Genomic DNA, 22,965 nt, shown 5'->3' on the forward strand with positions numbered 1-22,965 from the left:
GAGAGCGAGCATGAGTGGGAGAGGGGCAGAGAGGGAAACAGAATCCGAAGCAGGCTCCAGGCTCTGAGCTGTCAGCACGGAGCCCGATGCAGGGCTCGAACCCACACACCGTGAGATCGTGACCTGAGCCGAAGTCAGACGCTTAACCAACTGAGCTGCGTGGCACCCCCTTCAAATCCATCTTGTAACAGCTGCACCCCATTTCCAGTCTTCCCATGCGGTGGGGGATACTCCTCTTTGTAATCGGGGCAAACTTCGTATTCCTGTAACTTGCACCCATTGTTGCTAGTTTTGCCAACAAGACCCACGCAGACCCACCCGCCTGGACGTGCGTCTACGTCCGCCCCACCAGCGCTTTTCGGTGGAGAGCCACGTGGGGAGGATGCGAGACAGGGGTTGGGCAGGGGCCGATCTGACCCAGGCTGGCCCCTTGGACCTTCTGAGGATCCCTACAACGGCCTTCAGCAGCATGGAGTCTGCTGGAACTGCTCGCCATCTAGAGGCCCCCCCCCCTTAGAGAAACCTGGGGCACAGGAGGCTCAGGGCCTCTGGTCTGAATGAGTTCTTCCCATGCTTCAAAGGAAGAGGCAGGAAGAAACAGACGTGGTGTAAGAGGAGAAGGATGGGCCTGGCAGCCCACTGACCCCCGTTTTACTTTTCTAGCCAAATGGGACTCAGCATGAAACAGGAGGCCACGATTCACTTCCCCTACCCGCACTGCAGCTCGATCTGCCCTGGGGCGCAGAAGGGGAATGTGCCCCAGGCTGCCTTCTCTCCCTTGGACACCCCGCCCCCCAGCCAACCCAGCGTGGGCTTGGAAAGCCGGACGGCCCAGCCCAGAGCCAGCCTCTCTGATGCCACTGCCAAATACCAGACCACTTATCGGGCTTTCCCAGAGATTTGGTGTTCCCCCAGCAAAGCTGCAAACCTGCAATTAGGAAAGCAGCAAAGGGCTTAACTTGCTGCGGGCTGTGGGCTTTTCGGTGGGAAAGATAAGCTTGGTCTGGATTAAGCTGGAGGGTAAAATAATATTTACTCTCAAATAATACTCTCTGGCTAGGAGCAGTCTGGGCCCTGGGGTTTCCAGGGGTAGGATCTGCTGGGGCGTGGCGGGGCGGGGGGTTGTTGGGGGAGGGGGTCTGCCCCCTCTTACCAGGTCCCCAAGATGCCTTGCCTGCCTATCCACTCTTGGCCGGGCCACGTCACCACAGTGCTGGCTCTCATTATGAAATGAAAATGAGGCAAGCTGTAACGTTCGACGCGTTATTATCTGTGGAACGCTTAGCCTGTGCAATTATCTCATCCAATCCATATAACTATCTTGGGAGCCAGGCTTATAACCCCCACATAGGTCCAGACTTAAGTCCCAGCTCAGTCACCTCAAGCTCTTGACCCTGGGGGAGTGGCCTCATTTCCCATGAGCCTCACATTTCCCATGGGAAATGGGAGTGGTAACAGGTGACTGAAAGGGCAAGCAGTCATGCGGATGAGCCATGGGGTATATAAAGCCCCTGACCAGGGATGCCGACGGAGGGCGGGGGCGGGGGGAGCTCAGTCGGTTAAGTATCCGACTCTTGGCTTCAGCCCAGGTCATGATCTCACGGTTCATGAGTTCAAGTGCTGCATCGGACTCTGCGATGAAAGTGTGGAGCCTGCTTGGGATTCTCTCTTTCCCTCTCTCTCTGCCCCTCCTACACCGCCTGTCTCTCTCTCTCTCTCTCTCAAAATAAATAAATAAACTTAACAACAACAACAACACCTAACCAGTGCCCTGGCTCCGAATAATGCTTAATACATGGTAGGTTGTCTTATGAAATACTAGTATTTCTGGTAATCTGTAAGGCTCGGGTATGTGAAACGGCCGCTCTTCAGGGGCAAAGCTGAGAGTCAGGCTCAGGGGGCGTGGCCTCCAGCGGCTCAGCCAGGGAGAGGCCAGGGCAGGGGCTGGGTGGGCAGGGAGGCCCTGCCTGGCCCTTGCAGGGGTGGCCATTCAGACAGCCTTGAGCTCCAGAGAGGGAGGAAGGGTCCCAAGTGCTTCCTGTCCACACGTCCCTTTGTGGAACAACAACCAGGCCATTCTCTGTTCATCCCATGCCTCACTGATTTGTGCCCCTGGGGCACAGAGAGAGGAGCATCCTGGCTCATTCCTGAGGAGAACAAAGATGGAGGTCAAGGCTGTCTCCCGACAGGGCAGGCACTGGCTCCAGGGAAGGAAGGGGGTATTGAGAATCAAGGGGGGCGGGGTGTGTGCCAACCTCCCCCCACCCCCTGGAGGCTGTAAAGAAAAGCCCTTCTGGATTCCACTGTAGCCCTCACCACCCCTGACCTAGCTGTGAGGCCTGGCGAGGCCCTTGCCCCTCCCTGGGCCTTGTTTTCTCATCTCCAAACTGAGGAACTAAGCAGAAGGAAACACTGCCTCGGCTGGAGAAATCAGGGAGGGCTTCACGGCTGAGGAAATGTGAAGCTGGGCATTGAAGGGTGAGAAGAAGTACTCTAGGCTGACCACAGGGGCAAAGGTATTCCGGACCCACCTTGCAGCACCTGCAGAGACCTGGTGGCATCAGAGTGGGAGGGCCGGAATGGCCCTTTCGCGATGCTTTGTGAATGAATAATACCAAATAATGCATGTTCCTTATGAGAAAAAGGATAGAAGTCAGCTGAGTATAAAGCATAAAAGAAACAGCATCAAAAGTCAGCATTTGAAACCATTTGAGCCCTTTTTAACATGATTAAGAAAATAGCCTTTCAGCTCTGTAATACATGGAGAATCTCAGATTCTGGGCAGACAGCAAAGAACAAAGAGCTGTCTTCTGGAAGCAGAGCCAGGCCCCAAGTGCTAGACGGACGGACAGCGCTTCCTGGGGGTGGGGGCTGGAAGATCACGCCAGTGGGGGCAGACACAGGGGACCGCCGGGACAGCGCTGGCGCCTGCTTCCCCACAGGCCTTTGCAGAGCCTGCGGCAGGACCGCCAGAGCTGAGGGGGGTGGCCGAGGGGGAGGGTCTTTGTAGGCGTGAATGAGGCCTCGCGGGAAGGGCCGCAGGGCTGCTTCTGGGAAGTCCCTGCGCCTGTCAGCTGGCAGAAGTGGCCATCTCGCTGGCGAGCAGCTGAGGGGTCCCCGTGATGGCTTAACTGTGGTTTCCTAAGGCGTCTGGCTTCAGGGTGCAGCAGGTTGGGGGGGGGGCTGATGACACCGTGAAGTCACTGCTGGGGTCTTGCCAGCTCTTTGATGCCACCTTTAAAATACGGCTCATCTTAACGGACAGGGGCTAAGAGGGTGGCCTGAGGCCTGGAGTGGTCTGTCTGCTCCTTGACCTCCAGACTCAAAGCTTAAGGCTCATGGTGGCATGTGTCCATGCCCTCCTTGGGCTCCTAACTCTATTTCCCCAGCCTCCACAGAGTGAGTTTTCCCCACGAGGGCGCCCCCTCCCCGCCCCCTCCCCGCCTCCCGGGCAGTCTGAACACCCAGGACCCCTGGGGGAATCCCCGTGCCTGGTGGGTGGTGGGGGGGGGGTGCCCACCTGAACCATCATCACCTTGGCTGTGAAAACAGGACAGGGGTGTTCCATTTCCTTCGCGGCCCCTGTGAAGTCTGTTAACAGTAATTATGAAGTTATGGGGAATTCCCAGGCCTCCTAATTAGTGTTAATAGGGGCTGGGTGAGCCATTCCTGGGAAAATAGATGTCTTTGTTTGCGTTCTCAAAATTAGACCACTGTGTTCTGCCTTTAGGTGTGATAGAGCTGTGTTCCCTTCCCTCCCCCCCTCCGCACGGTCCTGCACACTCCTATCCCACGCACACGGTTGCACATATCCGCTGGCCACCGTATTCACCGCTCACACACACATGCACACACATACACCCTCATACACACACATACACGTAGAAACACACATGCACACACACAGCCGCACAACAGACTTCAAGCCTTTGGATGCTGGATTAAGATGTCATTTTGCAAGGCAGGTGCCGAACACCAAAGAGCGTTTCAGCCACTCTCCCAGCCCTCTTTGCCGATACCTTTAGGGGCTCCCCTCCCCCACACCGTACCCCGACCCCAGAGACCCCAGTGCGCCAGCCTCCCCAAATTAGACTATATTAACAAAGCATTACGTGTTCCAATTAACGTGGCAAGTGAACCTGGCTGGCTGAGCAGGCTCATAAACAGGCCGAGGCCCATTTCCCCAGGAGGAGCGAGCCACGCCCGGGCTCCCCTCTGTCTCTGTTGGAATAATGAGGGCCGGCGTCTCTGTGCAGGCCTGTGGGAGGCTCCCTGCCATCTGGGTCTGTGGCCACCCCGAGGAGGTTTCCCTTGGACCAAGCAGGAGGGAGGGAATGAATGAAGGCACGAAGCTAGCATTTTGGGGGCGGTACTGGGCGTCGAGCCTGTGCTAGGGTCTTCTACTTTGGATGATGCTCTTTCGACTGAGTGGTAGGTACCTGCAGGGCCTGGGGCACTCTTCCCCGAGTCGGGGGTACCCAGACTCTCAGGATCAGCCCAGTATGTACTAAGAGAATACCAATACTCCTCAAAGACTTGGAGAACTATACCTTATTTTTATATTAAAACAACTGTGGAGGGGCTCCTGGGTGACTCAGTCGGTTGAGCGTCTGACTTCAGCTCAGGTCATGATCTCGCGGTTTGTGAGTTCGAGCCCCGAGTCGGGCTCTGTGCTGACGGCTCAGAGCCTGGAGCCTGCTTCGGATTCTGTGTCTCGCTCTCTCTCTGCCCCTCCCCTGCTCATGCGCTCTCTCTCTCTGTCTCAAAAATAAGTAAAACGTTAAAAAAATTTAAAAAAACAACTGTGGAAATATTTTGAAATAAAATGACATATATATGTATGTGATATGACATATATATGCATATGACATATATATATATATATATATATATATATATGAATTTGTGAGGTAAACAGATTTCCAGGCAATTTTGCTCTCTCACTTTCTTCTCTGGGCTGGGTCCCCAGATTTCCAGGTGTGTGTGGATAATAAGATTTCTTCCGTAGCCAATGCAGGAACAGAGAAGCAGGGGTTTGTGTGAGGTCCTAAGCCGTAGCATAATGCTGTGTGATGTTGGACAAACCCTACACCATTCTGATCCTCTTATCTCTGAATGGCACAGTGGCAATGGTAATAACACACCCCCAAGGCCAGGGTCACAGTATGCAATCTGGGCAGATGCTGGGGGAAGGGGCTATACTTAAAAAGACCCCACACTTGGCTTAATGCTCTGCTGTTACCATCTTGAAAAAAAATTTTTTTTTAATTTTTATGAGAGAGCGTGGGAGGGAGGGGCAGAGAGAGAGAGGGAGACAAAGGATCTGAAGCAGACTCTGCACTGAGAGTGCAGAGCCCGATGTGGGGCTTGAACTCATGAACCTCAAGATCATGACCTGAGCCGAAATCAAGAGTTGGATGCTTAACCAACTGAGCCACCCAGGTGCCCCACCATCTTGAAATTCTTCACTTTTGAATAAGAGATCCCTCATTTTTACTGGGTCCCACAAATTATAGCTGGTGCTGTATCTTTCGATAGATTTTAGCAAGGGTTAAATCAGAAGTTTATAAGAGGCCCACACAGAGATTCATTCTTCTCTCCCTTCTTTCCTTCCTTCCCCAAATATCCACTGAGCACTCACACTGTGGCAGGTGCTGTACCGGACATTGGGATTCAGCAATGAACCAGGCAGAACAAAGTCACTGCTCCCCCCCACCCCCCGCATTCAGAGGAAGGGGAGAGAAGATAAATAACAGGAAGAAAACATTGTTGGAGATAAGCGTCAACAACAAAGGGTCGGATAGTGACTAGAGGGAGAGACTATTTTAGGCTGGTGGGGAGAGGGGGGGGTGGGAGTGGTCAGGGATGGACGTCCTAAGGAATCTGATCAGAGACCTGAATGAAATGAGGGATTATGCCATGTGGAAAAGAGAGTCCCAGGCAGAAGGACCAGCAGGTGCAAAGGCCCTGAGGTAGGAATGTGCTTGCCGTGTGGAAGAGACCAGTATGGCTGTAGTGGGTTGAGGGAGAAGGAGGGTGGGTGGAGATGAGCTCAGTGATGGGGGAGGGGGCTTATAAATGTTGACGGGAATAAGTAAACAAGGGGGTAGAGGATTCCTCCAGCCACAGCTCTTGACTCTGGGTCAGGTTGTCTCTGGGCAAGGGACGAGTGGCAGCCTCAGGGCCAGGCTCTCTACTATTGGTAAGGGATGGCTTGTCACCTAGCTCTTTGTCTCCTCTGACTGGACAACAGCTGACTGCCTCCCCCTCCATCCTGGCCCAGTCAGCCGAGCCTCGCTGATGGGGGAGAAGCTGGGAAAAAGATGGGCGGTAGAGGGAGAAGCAGCCTACCATTCTTGGGGATGAACTTGAACCCTTGCCACTGCCGGGGAGGGCCAGTCCCCTCTGGGAGTAGCCAGTCGTCTGTAACCGCATGATCAGGACAGGGCGACCTGGGAAGAAAGATTTCTTTGAGCATCACTGGTGAAATTGGGCCAAGGATCCCTAAATCCATGTTTCAGAGAGAAACATGACCTTAAAATGGTGTGAGGTAATTGAAAAGTAGCAGAGAGAAGGGTGGAAAAGAAAAAAGCCTGGGGATTTCCAGTTCACACAGGTCAGCTGTAATCCTGTAAGGCTCTCTCACCGTTGAAGGGCTTTGTCCTAGTTTCGTGGTCTGGGAACCCAGAAGGTTGTGGAAGGCTTCACTGGGGTACATGTGAACAGGCAGACATTTCCGGCCGCCTGGAGCCCAGCAATGCGAGTGGACCTTCCAGGAGCCCCCGCTATATGCCGGGCCTGGTTCTGGGTGCACCCACGTTGCATCACCCCGATTACCCGTCACTGGGGAGGCGCTGAGGCCCCACGGTACACGGCGAGGAGGTGGTTCGGCCCCACCCCTCTCGCCCCTGCTCACTCACATAACGGGATCTAGGTTCTCTTTGAAGTTTGTCTCTTACCGGAACATCTACCCTAGAAAGTCTGATACGATGCCTCACCTAAGACTGTTTCCCATGGAATCTCTTCTCCAACAGCATTTGCTATTCAGAATTACACCAAGGAAGGAGGCACCTGGTGGTGGGGAGGATGGGGGAGGTTAATGGCTTCAAGCAAAGTTCAGAGTCATTCCCCCAACACACGTGATAGCTACAGCATAGCCCTGCTGCGTGCGTCCCCCTGGACGTGACCCAGCTCCACACACGTGGTCAGGGCCTGGTGGCTCAGACACGAAGTGACTTGCTCAAGGTCACGCTGGAGCCTAGGACAGCTTCCTTCTAAAGCCTGCTCTGTGTGTCCCCCCCCCCCCATCCCCATGTGGTCACTGCCCCATGAACTGGCTGAGTCTTCCTTTCTTAATTACCGGGCAGCCAGGGGGAAATGAAACACCTGCCAGGTTCTTCCTTTTCCCAGCAAGGAAGCGCCCCAGGACCCCCTCTTCCCAGCAGGGCCCGGGCAGACCTGAGGTTGCCTTGGGCAAGCCAGCTTTGTAGAAGGGCTCACACATGCCGAGCCTCTAAATTAACTGCGGCCACCGCCTGCTGGGGGTCACAGTTCCAGGGCTGGGCTAGGGGACTTATGTCCAGGCCCCCAGCGAGGTGTGCTTTCAAAGAAGCTTTTCAGCTGACATAAGCAGGTAGCCTTCCACCTCCCCAGGAAATGGGCAGTGTGTGTGTGTGTGTGTGTGTGTGTGTGTGTGTGTGTGCGCGCGCGCACACACATGAGATCACTTCTAGACAGGAGAGAGAGCAGACAGTGGCAGAGACAAGACTCTAGACTCTTTATGGCACAGGCTGGCCGTAAAGTTGGAATCTGAACCCTGATCACCGGACTAAAGACCATACCTTTTATCCTTACGTCTCAGGAATTGCAAAAAAGGTGCCAGTGTGCCTTTGACTTGAGCCAGGCCCGAAGCCCCTTCCCATAGCCCTTTTCTCAGTGCTGTCACCCCGGCCTCACAGGGGACACATGGGTGGCTGGCACCTCTCCTGTCTGTGCTCTGCGGGGCAACTCCAGTGTGCTCGAGTGGGTGCGTGGCCTTCACTGCCAAACTCAGGTACACTCCATGCACCTTGTGATCCAGTGCCCGTGGGGGTGAGACCCACCTTCCTTTGCCCCCAGAGTTCTTTTTCATTGAGCCTTCTGGAGCCCTGACTTCTTTACTCCCTGGGCATTTGTTAGCTCTGGAGGCTACACATTGAGCTGTGTTTACATGTTTAAAGGATGGGGTCTGCTCATCAAATATTCAGACCACCATTTCCACTCCTGAAAGGACAATACCTGAATCCTTTCCACCCAGAAATGGAACCGAGGACACCTAGAGGTTTGCTCAGTGTTGGCAGTGGGAGCTGTGAGCCTGGCTCAGGGCCCAGGACGGGTGAGCAAAAGGTATGGCTTCCGTGTCTTGGGCAGAGTGGTCTCTTCGATGTTCACATACACAAGATGACAAGGTACACAGAGGCTCAGAGGAGCCGAAGCCACACAGGTAGTGAGTGAGTGGGAGAGATGACTCCCCTGGTCACTCTGATGCGTTTGGCCACTCCCCATGCTGCCTCCCCAGAGCAGCCCAAGGAGGACAAGAAACTTGCTCAAGGTTATGCTGTTGGCTGTTGACAAAGCAAAGACTAGTTCCCAAGCCTTCCCCCCCGCCACCCCACCCCCCCACGCCATACCCTCTTTTCTAGTGTATTTCTTAATTCTGGAGAATTCCATGGTCTGCCCCACCAGCTCTGAGACCTCTTAGACACCCTCTGAGCCCAGATGCTGGAACTAACTGCTTGGGTTCTAAATGCCGGCCTAGTAGCTGTGCAGCTCTGGGCAAGTTACTTCACATCTCTCTGCCTCCATTTCCCCATAATAATTGTGCCTGCTTCATAGCTTATTGCAAAAATTAAATGAGTTGCAGTAAGGTCCGGCCGTGGTATCAGAGGGTGACCAGCTCCAGCTCCTTCAGTGCCTCCTGCTGGAAAGCTCCCCCCAGTGCTGTTCAGACCCTTGCATGCCCCACTCGGAACTCTTAAGTGGGCCTCACCCGCTGCCAGGGCCACAGCCAGAGCCCTGCCTGCTGCAGTGAAGTTAGTCTCCCAGCCGGGCTTTGCTAATTGCTGAGGGCACTGCCCACCACCCCCGCGGGGCTCCTCAGACCCTCTCGATAACCTGGGGAGGTGCTTCCGTCTTTATCCTTGCGGGCACAGAGAAGCTGCTGAGGCTCAGAGAGGTGCTGGCAGTTGGCAGGGGCTGCACAGCCTGCACCCAGGGCTGGAACCCAGTTCTCTGGGACCTGGTTCTGTTCTCTCTCCCATTCTCTGCCCCCTGCGCCACAGGGGAACCACATCCACTTCTAATCTGCAGCTTTAACCCAAGGTAAGTCCCTAAATATTCCTTAGGGTCAGTCAGGGTTCCGCAAACCACAGTTGGTGAGCCAAATCCTGCCTGGTCTTTTTTTTTTTTTTTTTTCTTTTGTAAATAAACTTGTATTGGCCCACAGCCATGTCCATTCCTTTCCATGCTCTCTGTGGCTGCTTTCTCGAACAAAGCAGGGTTGAATCATTGTGACAGACACAGTAGGTCTGCAAAGCCTAAAATATTTACTACCTGGCCCTCTAAGGGAAAAGTAGCCACCTCCGCTCTAGGTGAGCACCTGCCAGATCCTTCCCTTGGTTCCTCCCATCCTGCCCAGCACCAGCTCATGGGAAGGGCAAGGTGGGGATCTCTGTCCCATTGCACAGATGGAGAAACCAGGACCCGACGTTTTGTTTTTTTATGATTACCATACTGTCAGGAGGAAGTAGAAATTTTCTCCTGGCACGCTCTAAGATTGAATACTTGCTCATCCCCGAGGCTTCCGGCCAGGACTGCCAGCACCTTTTCTGGCCTGGAAATCGTGATGTTTGGTGGGAGTTGGTGGCCAGGCTTCTGTAGACGGATGGACTATGTCTTCATTCCCCTTTGTCTGAGCACCTCCCCCGCCCCCTACCTGTCTCCACTCTAGCCCAGCCCTTTCCCTCCCCCACCCCTGACCCGCATCTTTCTTTAGGGCTCCTAGGGCTGGGTTGATTTTTTTATGGGGAGGAAAGAAAACAGGGCTCTCTGACTCCTGCCTGTCTGCTCAGGCCCCGCCCCAGATTTTCCTTTGATTCCTTTCCTCACAGGCTTTTCTCAGCCAGGCAGGAGCTCTGTCTTTTCTTGGCCCTCCAGAACTTGAGCTGCAAATACCTGTAGTCATTCCTCTTATGGGAAGGGGTTGTGGCCTCTTTAATTCGGGCCAGGTGACTGGAATCAGTTGCAGTTGCCCTGGGAAGACCCAGTGCCTCTAATATTTATTACCAAGCAGATGTAACTTGGGCAGTGACCCCCAAAGACAGGAGGTTGGCGGGGAGGAGGCAGGCATGGTTTCTGCTCCAGCAACAGTTCCTGGGCCCTGGGGGCGGCGAGGGGGGCGGTGGAGAGGGGAGGGGTAGTTCAGGGATCCCACCCTGGTGGGTGAGGAGGGGTAAGCCTCACCCATCTGCCCCAGCACATCTCAGGGTGTGGGGTTTTGGGGTAACCCAGCTTTGAGGGACCTATCCTCCATGCTATACCAGGCATCATGTAGACAGCAGGGAGGTGAGCCAGGGCCAGGGAAGTCCCCTCACTGAACACAGGCTGAGCTTATCTCAATGCAGAGAGGAGCACAGTGAAATTGACGGGACATTGATAGCAGCCTGGCCTCCTGGAAACAAGGGTAACATCAGCAGCCAAATAGAAGGCATGACACCTAGGTGGGAAGCTAGCTGTGTCGTCTCAAGCAAGCTCCTTGACGACTCTGGGCCCTACTCCTGATAAATTAAAATCATCTCTGCCCTGCCTGCCTGGCTGGATGGTTGTGGGGATTAAGCAAGAGTGTGAAAACAGAAGGGAGCTGTAAAGCAGGGTATTAATGGAAAGAATTGTGTTGTGATTAATGTAAAGCAGGATGGAATTTGCTGAGATGCCAGGAGGAACTTCCTTACTTGAGGAGACATCAGAATGAAACGGCGGGGTTTATTTAGCCTCCTTACTGAAGAACTTTAAGAGTAAGATCAAATTGGTTTGCCCCTTTCCAGTATTCTTGACGTGGGCAGAGGTGTGGGCCAGATGACTTTGGATGTCTTTTTCATGACACTATGGCTAATGCAGTTAGGCAGGAAAGTGACCAGTGGCCATATCTGTGAGTGTGTATGTGTGTGTGTGTCTGTATATGTCAGTACATTTGTCTGTGTGCACGTGTCTGTGCGTGAGTGTATGTGTGCGTGGCTGTGTCTGCGTTTGCTGTCCGTGTGGGTTTGTGTACATGTGTCTTGTGTGTAGAGCGAGTCAGTGAAGGCAGACCTCAAGCTGACTCATCTTTATCACTAAGTTGTTGGGAGAATTTCCTCTTGCCATCCTACCCAGCTTGGGAGGGTGTGGACAGAGCACCAGGGTAAAAAGATCTTAAGTTTGATCTTAACGAACTAATTTGTTGTTTTTGTTACACACCCTTCTAAATGCGGGGTAAGGAGAGCTGGTTGAAGGGTACCAGCTCCGGAGCGGACTGTGGAGGCCTGAATCCGGGCTCCTCTGCTTGCTTACCTGTGGTCCTGGTGTCTTACTTACTTCCCCTCTTGGGGCCTCCGTTGTCACATCTGCAAAATGGGGGTAACAGTGCCTGCCTTCCAGTGCCGTTGGAAGGGTTAAGTGAGTTAGAAGATGTAAAGCCCTGGGGCACCTGCGTGGCTCAGTCGGTTGAGCGTCCAGCTTCAGTTCAGGTCATGATCTTGCGGTCTGTGGGTTTGAGCCCCGCGTCGGGCTCTGTGCTGACAGCTCAGAGCCTGGAGCCTGGAGCCTGCTTCAGATTCTGTGTCTCCCTCTCTCTCTCTGCCCCTCCCCCGCTCATGCTCTGTCTCTCTCTCTCTCTCTCTCTCTCTCTCTCTCTCTCTCTGTCAAAAATAAATAAACATTAAAAAATAAAAAAAAGAAGATGTAAAGCCCTTAGCACAGTGCCTGGCCCATAGAATGGGCTTCATACATGCTAGCTGTTACTGTTTCTGGCCTGGCTTCTGGTAGATGTAGCAGAAGAAAGCAGTGGCTTTGGAGCCCACGGCCTTGGGTTCAAGTCCGCCACTTAATAGCTGTGTGGCCTTGGGCAAGTCACTGCATCTCTCTGATCCCAGCTGTCTCAGCTGTATTGGGAATAATAATAGGCTGCCCCCTAGGATTACAGTGAGGCTTAAAGGAGAGAAGGCAAGGACTTTACACAGTGCCAACCGCATAGTATGCAAAAAAAGTCAGTTCCTCTTGTCCACCTGCAAAAGAGAACCCCTACTCCGGCACCTACCCCCTTCACCCCAGCAGTGGAATTCTGGGTCTCACCCACTACTTGGGTCCCAGCCACAATCTGCCCTATCCTGTCGGACACTAAAGACAGCTACAGAGCCAGGAGCCCTCAGCGCCCTTCCCTGCACGGGAGGGGGGAGGGAGGGAGGCGTAGGGGGGCTTCTCTGACAGGAGTTGCCAGGGTCCCCCCACCCCTTCACCCCAGCTCAGACCTGTGCCCTTTCCCACCCGGTTCCCAGGCCCCCTTAATACCCGAGAAGCCATTAAGTATTTAAATCTGGCAGCGTGGCAAGCCAGGTTGCCCCAGCAACAGCCCTGCATATTTTGGGATGGATTTCCAAGTCTTTCAAAGGGTCTCTTGCAGCTCCCAGCCCTGAGGGGCGATGAAATGTGGGAAGGGAGGGATGAGGGCTCACGCCCCCCCACTTGGCTTAGAGATGCAGTGGCCTTGGGAAACAGAGGAAGGATACCAGGGTTAGAGAGAGGGCAGGCTGTGCAGAGTTTTCTGGACTTGAACCCAGGACTCTTGCCTGCCGGTTCCTTCTCTTTGCCACTCGCTCTGCGTTGTGTTGTCAGCCAGTAGATGCCCTAGCACTTAGCACTGTGCCTTCTGGGGTCTGAAGCCGGTTCTGCCCCTTGCCAGCTGGGCCACCGTGGGAAGCTCACTCACTTTTTCTGAGCCTTGGTGTAATTCAGGAATAGTTCCCCCATCGTACATGATGTTGGAACAGTGCTCAGCATGGTCTCTGGTGCATGTGAAGCAGAAGCAGTTATTATGTCGACAGTATTCCTCTTGTCCCCTGAAGGGACTCACGGGAAGTGGGAGACACAGCTCCGGCCACTGAGGCCTTACGTCTGGGGGGAAAGGTCCAACAACAACGGTACGTTCATAGGACACATCCAGTGCTCCACATCGCTGTCCCTTCCAGTCATGGAGGCAGTGTCGTGTGGCTCCTGCCGTCTCCACATTCACCCTTCCCATAGGCTTTCCCCAGGTGGGGTTTTGAGGCCACCCCCAGCATATGCCAAGGCTGCCCCCCAGTGTGGCAGGGAGCACCCAGGCTGGGGGTCTGGATGATGTCATCCAGCCCTGACTGTGCTGTGTGCCCTTGGGGGGACCTCTTCCCCTGGATGCTAGTGTCTTTGGCTATTAGATGGGGGTGACCTCCTTTGTGTAGAACCCTCCCTCTCCCGATGGCACAGATGTGCTAGAAAACCATAAGGATGGTGGGGCGCCTGGGTGACTCAGTCGGTTAAGTGTCGGACTCTTGATTTCAGTTCCGGTCATGATCTCAAGGTTCGTGAGTTCGAGCCCCACATTAGGCTCTCTGCTGGTGGTGTGGAGCCTGCTTGGGATTCTCTCTCTCTCTCTCTCTCTCTCTCTCTCTCTCTCTGCCCCTCCCTCACTCGTTATCTCTCTCTCTCTTTCTCTCTCTCAAAATAAATAAACTAAAAAAAAGAAAAAGAAAACCCTAAGGATGGGCTCTTCCCCCAACACTGTCCTGTGGGTGCCCCTCAGGAAGTGAGCCCAATGGGAGGACCCCAGACCTGCAGGCCCCTCCTGGTCTCTCTGGTCCTGGAAGGTGACTCAGGGCTGGGGTGGGTGGCGAAGGACCCAGAGCGCCCGCTCCTGACAAGGGGACACCGGGGCTCATCCTTTCCTGGATTCAGTTTCATCTCAGACCTCCAGGGGAGGCAGAAAAGATGCTGTGCCCACCCCCACCCCAGCCCCAGGCTCTCTCCAAAGGCAGGAGGGTTTCCAGAGAGTTAAAATCTCCTATCTGCTCACCACTGGAAGGCTGGCTTTCTTCCTCATCCCCTTGGTAGCCATACCATCTCCTAGAACCTGAGTATCCCTGCCACAACCCAGAAGGGTTTCTCCTGGGGACCGGGAACCTCCTTGTTGGCTCGGAAAGTCTTACCCTCTCCTTTCCTCCTCACACGCCTACTTTTGCCTGGATCACTGGATCACTGGATCACTGCCCGTGGCTGGCTGTCAGAGAAACTTTGCCGGGGGCTCAGAGGGACCTGAGGACAGTGGAGCTCTGGGGGGGGGGGGGGGGCCGGCGTCCTCACTCTGCCCTGCCCTACTCCCTCCCAGCCTTTGGACTCTGGTGTCCTGAGGCCAAATCCTGGGCCTGATACAGAGTAGCCACTTCTCTCTGCTCATGCCCAAGTTCAAATTGGTTGCCTTGCCTTCAGCACCTTGACGGTGGCAAATGAAAGTCCCTGCGGGAGGGTACAGAGCCTGTGTCCCCGGAGGCCTTTGCAAACAGGTGGTCTCCGGGCAAAGGCGGGAGGATGGGGCCGTTGGCCTGGGTCTGGGGTGAGCCGGGGCCCATGGAAGGAATGGGAGGCATGCATTGTGGCAAGGGTCACTCTGGGCGGCCGCAGCCCAAAGCTCCCAGGGCCACACCTCTGGAAGACAGCCCGTGCAGAAGGACAAGGAATCTTGCTTTGTCCTAACGATTCTTCCAACCTACCGTGTGACTTTGGGCCAGCGATTTCATCTCTCTAAGCCTCAGTTTCCTCTTTTGTAAAGCAGGAGTGCCCATCTCCCGGGGGGTTGGGAGGGTTCAGGAGGTAGTGTGTGCCCATCCTTTCCGAAGCCAAAATAAGTTAACATGTCAGTCTTAGGAGGCTGCCTGCGTGGGGGAAGAGCTTAAAATCGGGAGCTCCTGCCTCCTCCAGCTGTGCTGTGTGACTTTGGGCAAGACCCTGCCCCGCTCTGGGCTTCAGCATCCAATGTGAAAAGAGGGAGTTGGAGGTAACGCTTACTGAAGGAAGCACTTCGGTCGGTGAAGGGTCTCTGATGGAAACAGCCCCGCGGGAGGTCTGGGACAGAGGAAGGGGTTGTGGCAGGGACCAGGCGTCCAGACCAGAGCTGGTTCGACTCACACCCTGGAGACGGGGCCTTCCCAGACAGTGCAGATCAGACGCTCCGTCCCCTCGGCATTTACGGATTCGGTGAGTCTGGGGGCAGGGAAGCCTGTTATATAGAATCCCTCTGCATCCGTGCCGGGCTCGGCCGGGTGAACCTTCGCGGTGCCGCTCCCAGGAGCCTAATTAGATTTTATCCCCCGCTCAGCTGTGTCCATGTCCCCACGTCCGTGCCATCACCAGGCACGCCAGGATTGCGGGCCAATTGCTTGTTTATGAGACCGTCTGTCTTGGGAGGAGGCCCAGCAGGCCCAGCCAGCGAGCAAATAAATCCTCCCCCCTCGGCTTTGAACCTGATGGCAAGAATCGTTTTTATCCTGACAAGCCTCTGCCCCACGTCCTGATGAAGGAAAACAAACACGGGTCTTAGAGTCGGGCAGACGTGGTGCCGGGTTCTGGCTCTGGGACCTTCCTGAGGCCCCTTGGATCCTCAGTTTGCCCATCCGTGAAAAGGGAGTGACGGCAGGGTTGTCTGTTTTGCAGGGCTTTTCGTGATGGGGTGCGTGTGGGTCAGGTGAGATCGCTGTAGGTGAACAAATGACACAGCGCATCACCGCTGCCCTGTGCTCCCCGCCCAGAGCACTTGGTGCGGCTGTGAACACGCCTCTCCGAGGGCGGGGTTATTGGTTGGCCCTAGATTTGAGTGGGTCCTGGAGGGAGGAAAGCCACCGGTGTCTGTGCCTTGGACCCAGCCCAGGGCTGGCACTGGCAGGGGCCCGGCCTGCAGGAAGGAAGGGACTGGTTGTACAGCCACCAAAGTGCTTCAGCTCCAGCAGTCCCCTCCCTCGCCACCCCCCCCCCCATGGTCGCAATGGCTCTGAGGACCCCCGTCTTACGGGTGAGGAGCCGGGGAGGCTTGGGGAGGTGAGCCCTCAGCAGAGCCCTGCCGGTTGGAAGCCAGGCTGCTGGCGGTGTGGTGGCTCCCGGGGGACCCTGAGGCTCCGCCCTGGACCACAGAGCCCTCACCTGGCCGGGGTGCTTGCACGATGACATTTCTCGGCTCTACACCAGCCCGGACCCGCCTGTGCTTCCTCCCGTGGGGCTTCCCTCAGTTCCACCTGCCTCCTCCTCGCTCTCCAGAAAGTATGCCCGGGGGCTGGGGGCAGTGAAAGTAAAAGGAGTGATTTATGAACTGAGCTGTTCTTAATCAGAGAACCCCTCCCAGGCCCGCCCGCTCTGTGCAGATGAAATTGAGCTGCCATCTGGGGCGGTGGGAGGGGCAAGGTTAATAAAGCTGTCTGGCCCAGGCAGGGGCCTGCACAGGAGAACCCTGAGGCGCTGGGTGACCTCACTCGTCTCTGCCCCTCTCTGGGCCTCAGGGCCTCCATCTGTCAAGAGATGGCAGGATTGGGTCGTCCCCAGGAGGCTTCCAGCTGGCACAGGGGCGGGTGCTAGCTGGCTCCCTGGGAGTCTGCCTGGTTGCCTGATTCAGGATAGAGCAGCCCTGGAGTGGAAATTTTGGAGCCTAAGGCGTAGAACTTCCTCTTCCTGGTGTTCTCTCCATGGGCTGGTATCTTGTCAGGAGCTCTGATTTGGAGTCCAGCTTGGACCTGAATCATGGCCATGTCTTACTAGCCATGTGAAGAAACTCAAGCCGGTTATTTATATTCTGAGTCTCAGCTTCCTCATATATAAAATGGGATAATAATGGTACTTACCAGGGCACCTGGGTGGCTCAGTCAGTTAAGCAACTGACACTTGGTTTCGACTCAGGTCATGATCTCCCTGTTCAAGATGGAGCCTCTGTGCTGACATCGTGGAGCCTGCTTGGAACTCTCTCTCTCCTTCTGTCTCTCTGCCTCTCCTCCTCTTTCTCTCTGAAAGAAAGAAAGAAAGAAAGAAAGAAAGAAAGAAAGAAAGAAAGAAAGAAAGGGAAAAAAATAAAGAGAAGGAAGAAAGAAAGGAGGGAGGAAGGAAAGAAAGAGGAAGAAAGAGAGAAAGAAAGAGAAGGAAAGAAGGAGGGAGGGAGGAAGAAAGAAAGAAAGAAAGAAGAAAAAGAGAAGGAAGAAAGAAAGGAGGGAGGAAGGAAAGAAAGAGAGGAAGAAAGAGACAGAGAAGGAAAGAAGGAGGGAGGAAGGAAGGAAGGAAGGAAGGAAGGAAGGAAGGAAAGAAAGAAAGAAAGAAAGGGAGGGAGGGGGAGGAAAGAAATAACGAAAGAAAGAAAACAAAGAAAGAGAGAAGGAAGGAATAAAGGGAGGAAGGAAGGAAGGAAGGACGGAAAGAGAGAGAAAGAAAGAAGTAAGAAAGGAGGAAAGAAAGAGAAAGAAGAAAGGAGGGAGGGAGGAAGGAAAGAAAAAAAGAAAGGGAAGGAAGGAAGAAAGGAGGAAGGGAGGAAGGAAGGAAAGAGAAAGAAAGAAGAAAGAAAGGAGGAAAGAAAGAGAAGAAAGAAAGGAGGGAGGGAGGAAGGAAAGAAAGAAAAAGAAAGGGAAGGAAGGAAGAAAGGAGGAAGGGAGGAAGGAAGGAAAGAAAAAGGGAAGGAAGGAAGAAAGGAGGAAGGGAGGAAGGAAAGAGAAAGAAGTAAGAAAGAAAGGAGGAAAGAAAGAGAAAGAAGAAAGAAAGGAGGGAGGGAGGAAGGAAAGAAAGAAAGAGAAGGAAGGAAGGAAGGAGGAAGGGAGGAAGGAAAGAGAAAGAAAGGAAGAAAGAAAGAAAGAAAAAGAGAGAAAGAAGGAAGGAAAGAAAGAAAGAAAAAGAAAGAAAGAAAGCAGGAAGAAAGAAAGGGAGGGAGGAAGAAAAGGAAAGCAAGCAAGCAAGCAAGAAAGAAAGAAAGAAAGAAAGAAAAAAGGGAGGGAGGAAGGAAAGAGAAAGAAAGAAAGAAAGAAAGAAAGAAAGAAAGAAAGAAAGAAAGAAAAAAGAAAGGAAGGAAGGAAGAAAGAAAGAAAGAGAAAGAAAGAAAAAGAAAGAAAGAAAGAAACATAGTGGTGCCTCCCCCTAGATGGGGGTACACAAGAAAATGCAGGAGAAATGCTGAACAGAGCCTGCTACATGGATAACACTCAATACTATTAGTTATTGTTAGGTCAGTCATCACAAAATTGTAGCAGTTATTTTGAATTTGAGGCCACTTAGGGGAAAGATGTTTATATCCGTCCTGACCGAGCCATATGCCCATGGTTCTCCCCCATGCCCACCCCCACTGATAACTGGGGGATGTGGTTTGGGCGTCCTCTTATTTCCAATATGTGACGCTGCCGATAATAACAGCTCCCCGTGGGAAGAGCGCTTTGCAGGTTTCCAAATCCTATCAATTAATTTCATGCGCTTCATATCATGAATTCTTACAACCACCTTTGGCTTCAAACTTGAGGATCACGGTTTTCAGAGGAGAGCCTGGCGTCTCAGCGAGGGTAGTGACTTTCTGAAGGTCTCAAGGGAGCTGGCCAAGGCAGGTGCCGTCCCGGCAGCGATGGGGTGCGTGTGGAAGTCATCGCCTCGGCTGCCCTTTGCCAGCTTCCCCTTAATGCAGCTCGTTGCTGTGTCCGAAAACAGGAGCCAGGCCAGGGGCTGGGGGAGCAAGAAGGACAAAGACGGGAGGTTGTTCAGAGCGGTTGGAACTCGAAAGAGGGGTAAGCCCGTTTCAGCCCAGGAGCCGGCGTACGATGGGTGGGGATATCCAGTGGAGAAGAGGCTGAGAGATGCCAAACGGAGTTCAGTGCCTCCTCCTTGTCGCTGGGTGGGCCTTGTGTGTCAGCCGGGTGTCTCGTCCCAGCCTCAGTGTCCAGAGGAAGATGAGCTCAGGGCAGCTGCCAGCCTGGGAGACTGGGCAGGAATGGTGATGGTGGGGGACCATGGCTGGTCTGGGGCAGGGGAGAAACAAGGGGAGGGGAAAACTGACTCCTCCCCGTGTCCCTGAGCCCCAGGGCCAGGCCTGCGTTATAGCCCCTCTCCCTAGGACCGCAGAGACCCTAGCTCTAGAAAGGAGCCTGCGATGGCTTTATCTTGCCCAGTGACCCACCCCCCCACAAAGTTCCAGAGCTTCTTGGACCTTGCCTGGCCCTGGGGCAAGGTCTCCCTGCCCCCCGCCAGCCCTCTTGTGTCCACCCTGCTGGTAGTGTCCTGCCGGCTAGGAGGCAGAGTACACAGAACCTTCCCTCACCCCCACGGCCGATTTCAGGGGATTCATCACCGTTTAGGCCAGATGGGGCTGGGCTTCTGCCCCTCCCCTTCCGGGCCCCCCACACGGCTTTTCTGACATCTTGCCTGGAATCTCCTGGGATCTCGGGAGGATGCTCAGCTTTGCCACTTATGTCTGTACATCTCAGTTTCCTTCTGTAAATGGGCCAGTAGTCCTCTTAGCACGGCTGCTATGAGGCTTCAGTGTTCTCACACGTGGGCAGACAAAGCACTTTCTCCCAGCCCTGGGTCCGATCCTGACTCCTGGGTCTGCATGTGGGCTCCCTCCCTTCCTAGCTGTGTGATGCTGGACAAGCTGTTTCCTCTCCAGGGCTTGGCTTCCTCTCGGCAAATGGCGATGCTGGTGTGATCGCTCCTTCCAGGTGTTGGGAGCACCCCGTGAGCTCATGCATATGAGCGTGTAGCCCACAGCTTCACGGCAGACACAGAGGCAGGCAGTGGACGAGCCTGCCGCGTGGGTGTGTGTTTAGGCCAAACAGGGGCACCAGGGGACTCTCGGGAGGGAGGCCCCTCCTCTTGCCTTTCCTCCGTCTGCCCAGCCTCACCTCCACACTTCCTCAAGACTTGCTCACCCGCGCCACCCTTTCCCCGTGAAACCTCCCTACTGCCCCCAGTGGAGTTATGCCAATGGGCAGTTGGCTCACCTTCCTGCGGGTCCCCAGCCCCATCGTCATCCCTTTCTCTGTCTCTCTGATCTCCTCCTCCGAACACAGGGGCAAGCTGACCGGCCTCTCCATTCCCTAATGCCATCCCGTGATGAGGGTGAGCTTACCCGCAACCCCGTTTCCTAACACGGCACCCAGCACGTGGTAGGTGCCAATCCGTGTCTCCTGAGCAGGTGCATGGATGGATGGAGAGGATTCTTGCAACCACCACCCCATATGAACGGGATGGAATCTGAACTGGTGCCTGAGACCCCCCCCCCCAAATCTCCCCCTTCCTCCCCGCGAGAATGCCCACCGAGGCCCAAGCTTCCCCGGCCTCGTTTTTCTGCATCCTCCCTGGGCAGGACCTGGCCAGGGAGGTGCCCACAGGTGTGGTAGAACATGAGCCTCCATCCGGGCCCATTTGGCTCCTGAAACCAAACCCTCGTTTCCACTGCTGGGATGTGGCTCTCTAAAGGAGCCTTCTGGCAAATCCTTACGTGAGGCTAAGGAACCCTTTCCGGCATCAGATTTCTCTCTCGGGAGTTCGGATTTCTGGGGAGGGAGTTTGATGAACAGGGCCCTGCCGGCAGTCTCTGCTGAGGCATCACCGCAGGTGCCCAGGCGGCATCCGTGTGGCATCCAGGCGTGTGGGCCACCACACCCACTGCCTCCTCTCAGCTCATCAGCCACACGCAGTACATCGGCATAGACGAAGCCCATACCGGAAACTGAAAGGCTCTTAAAGATGTGGTCCCCCATACAGCTCCTGTGGGGACCCGGGAGCTGCCGTCTGGGCAGAGGGTGGGCACCCCGTGCGGGCCTCCCCAGCTGGAGTGGGCCCGGATGCCGAGAGCTTTTCATTAGCGCTGATGGGCCCGGATTAGCGAGGCGCTCGCCCTGTGTGCGTCCTTAGGGCAGGTTTTCATAAACAGCTTCTTGAACGCGGCTGCTGCTTATTGACTTCCTATAGTAATTGAATATTTTCTCTTCTAGGACGAGCTGGGCCAATAAAAGAACACACCAGAACCCCTCCGACCGGAGACTCTGACCTGCTGACGCCGAAAGACCTGCCCAGGTGACAAGTCAGTACCTGATGCTCCCTCTGTGGGCACCTGTGCCCTGTCCCCCCGACACTGGCCCCCGTCCGCCCCCCTCCAGCTCTTCCTCAGTCTGTCTCTTCCTGTGTCACTTCTCGCTGTCTTTCTCCGTCTTTCCCTCTTTCTGACTCGTCTCGGTCTGCTTCTCTGATTTGCAGATCTGCACCGGTCTCTGCCTTTTCTTTTCCCTCTATTCATTCCTTCCGACGTACTAATTGAGGCCCTACTATGCGCCAGGCCCAGCTCTGGACACTAGGAATATGGCAGTGAACAAAACAAGCCTAAGCCTTTATATATATATTTTTTAACATTTATTTATTTTTGAGAGAGAGAGACAGAGTATAAGTTGGGGAGGGGCAGAGAGAGAGGGAGACACAGAATCAGAAGCAGGCTCCAGGCTCTGAGCCGTCAGCACAGAGCCCGACGCGGGGCTCGAACTCACACACCGTGAGATCATGACCTGAGCCGAAGTCGGACGCTTAACGACTGAGCCACCCAGGCGCCCCAGTCCATGCCTTTATGAAGCATGCCTTCTAACAAGGGAAGGTACGTGCTACCAAAACAAATAAGGACAACACCGAGTAGGCAGTGCATCCACAGGGCCCTGACCTGGGCTTCAAGGCCAGCGCCCTAGGCTCGCCTCCATCACTAACCGGTGTGATAGCTTAGCCACACCCCTTTTCCATTTCTCAGCCTGTTTTCTCATCTCCCAAGTGAGGGGATCAGGCCACTCAGTGCTGCCCTCCCTTCTCATGACTGAGCACTTCTTTATTGAAATGCCGGTGACATAAATTATACCAGCCCCAGATTCTAAAGCAGGGGTGACACAAGAGGGAGTGTCAGAGAAAAGTTTCCGACCGGTCGGAAAGGTCTGACACACCTGGTTTCGTCGCACAAGAAACAGTCGGTTGCCTCTGGGGGTCGTGCTGAATGATAACACGCCTGTCTGTAAGCCCAGAGCCCTCAGCTGGCCAGCACCGTGACAGGCGCCACCGTGACCTGAGATCCAGGGCAGCAGGCTCCCCACCCACGCTCACCCTGGGGGCAGACCCCTGAGCCGGCCCCGGGGTGAGGGGGTGATTCCTGAGGTGTTCATGGAAACCCTGAAAATAGCGTTAAGAGAGTGCTAGCCCCGGGGAACCCAGTTTGAGAACCGTTCTCCCCATTCAGAAACCCTCCGCATCAGGACCCTCCCGTGTCCTGAGAACTCGGTGTACTGGCGTCTGGGAGAGTCAGCGAGAGGAGCCGCCTCGCGGCTGCGCAGCAGGGAGGAGATAAGGGGCAGAGCCACAGAGCGTCAGGCGTGGCATAAAGAGCTCTCTCTAGAATACCATTCAGTCTTCAGGCCGCGCAGTTTCCTGACGACGTCAGCATTTCTGGCCCCATTTTGCCGACGTGAACGCAAAGGCCCAGAGAAGTTATGCGACGTGTCCGAGGTCCGTGAGGCTGGAAAGCGGAAGGACCAAGCCCGGTCTGACCCCGCAGCCCCCGCCCACACTGATACTCTGCCCTCCCGGTCCCCGTCCCCTCCGTGGAATGGGGAAACGTCAGTGGGCCTGTCAGCCCTGGCCCCAGGGAGGGTGCGTCATTTCCCTTCAGCAGAGGGACCCCCGGTCTCCTTCATAAGTGCCTTTTGAACATCAGTGAAGCCCTGGGACTTCACAGGCTCAAGATTCTTCTCAGCCCCCCTTCCAGAAACTATGTGCCCCACCCTCCTTTGAGGCAAGTTAGGGAACTGGGCTATGATGCGCTTAACTTCCAAAAGGCTCTGTGGGTGAGTGGAGCTAACAGCCAGGTCCAGGCGGGGACTGGAGGCTCCC

General features: G+C 54.8%; 1 protein-coding gene across 4 annotated transcripts in view; it reads left to right on the forward strand.

Annotated features, from left to right (window-relative positions):
* The window catches only part of TSPAN18 (tetraspanin 18), a 185,993-nt gene that overhangs the window by 139,569 nt on the left and 23,459 nt on the right, over positions 1 to 22,965 (forward strand). For 3 of the 4 annotated variants that reach the window (XM_042957743.1, XM_042957746.1, XM_042957744.1), the window contains one exon: positions 21,042 to 21,130. The gene's annotated coding sequence lies outside the window, so the exon portion shown is untranslated. The remainder of the gene's footprint in view (positions 1 to 21,041; positions 21,131 to 22,965) is intronic. The other variant, XM_042957745.1, reaches the window with a different exon arrangement.

Source organism: Panthera tigris, chromosome D1 (assembly GCF_018350195.1).
Source record: "Panthera tigris isolate Pti1 chromosome D1, P.tigris_Pti1_mat1.1, whole genome shotgun sequence".
Classification (NCBI taxonomy): domain Eukaryota; kingdom Metazoa; phylum Chordata; class Mammalia; order Carnivora; family Felidae; genus Panthera; species Panthera tigris.